Here is a 1,101-nt window from a genome sequence, read left to right as displayed (position 1 = left end):
TTTTTATTTTTAGTAGAAATGGGGTTTCACCATGTTGGCCAGGCTGATTTCAAACTCTTGACTTCAAGTGATTCTCCTGCCTTGGTATCCCAAAGTTTTGGGATTACAGGTATGAGCCACTGTGCTTAGCCAGTTGATTTTCATATGTCGAACTGTCCTTGCATTCCAGAAATAAATCCTACTTGCTCATAGTATATAATCCTTTTACTATGCTGCTAAATTCAGTTTGCTAATATTTTGGTGAGGATTTTTGCACACATGTTCATTAGGGATATTGATATGTAGTTTTTTTTTCTTCTAGTGTTTTTGGATTTGATATTAGGGTAATGCTGGCCTCATAGAATGATATAGAAAGTGTTTCCTTCTCTTTAATTTTTAAAGAAAAGTTTGAGAAAGATTGGTATTAATTGTTTAAATGTTTGGTAGAATTTATTAGTGAAGGCAACAGGTCCAGAACCTTTCATTGTAGGAAGATGTTTGATTACTGATTCAGTCTCCTTACTAGTTATCAGTCTATTCCTATTTTCTGTCTCTAATGATTTAGTCTTGGTAGGTTTTGTGTTTCTCATAATCTTTCCATTTTACCTAGGTTATCCTTTGTTGACATACAATTGTTCTTTTTATTTCTGTAGAGCTGGTAGTAATGTCTCTGTTTTCATTTTTGATTTTAGTAATTTGAGTCTTTTTCTCTTTTTTCTTAGTCCATCCAGCTAAAGGTTTGTAAATTTTGTCAATCTTTTCAAAGAGTCAACTTTTGGTTTTATTACTTTTCCCTTTTGTTTTACTATTTTCTGTTTCATTAATCTCTGTTCTAATCTTTGTTATTCTCTTCCTTCTGCTAGCATTAGGTTTAGTTTGTTCTTTTTTTTTCTAGTTTTTTGTTTGTAAAGTTAGGTTGTTGATTTGAGGTCTTTCTTATTTCTAAATTTAAACATTTAGAGTTATAATTTTTCCTTTTACCACTACTTTTGTTATGGCCCATAAGTTTTGGTTGGTTGTCTTTTTGTTTTAGTTTTTCTGTAGTCTTAAATTTTTGTTGCAATTTTTTCTTTGATCTATTTGGTTATTTATTTACTGTATTTTTTTTTTTTTTTTTTTTTT

This window comes from Cebus imitator, unplaced genomic scaffold, assembly GCF_001604975.1.
Source record: "Cebus imitator isolate Cc_AM_T3 unplaced genomic scaffold, Cebus_imitator-1.0 Scaffold212, whole genome shotgun sequence".
Taxonomy (NCBI): Eukaryota; Metazoa; Chordata; class Mammalia; order Primates; family Cebidae; genus Cebus; species Cebus imitator.
Note: the sequence above shows the minus strand (reverse complement) of the source record.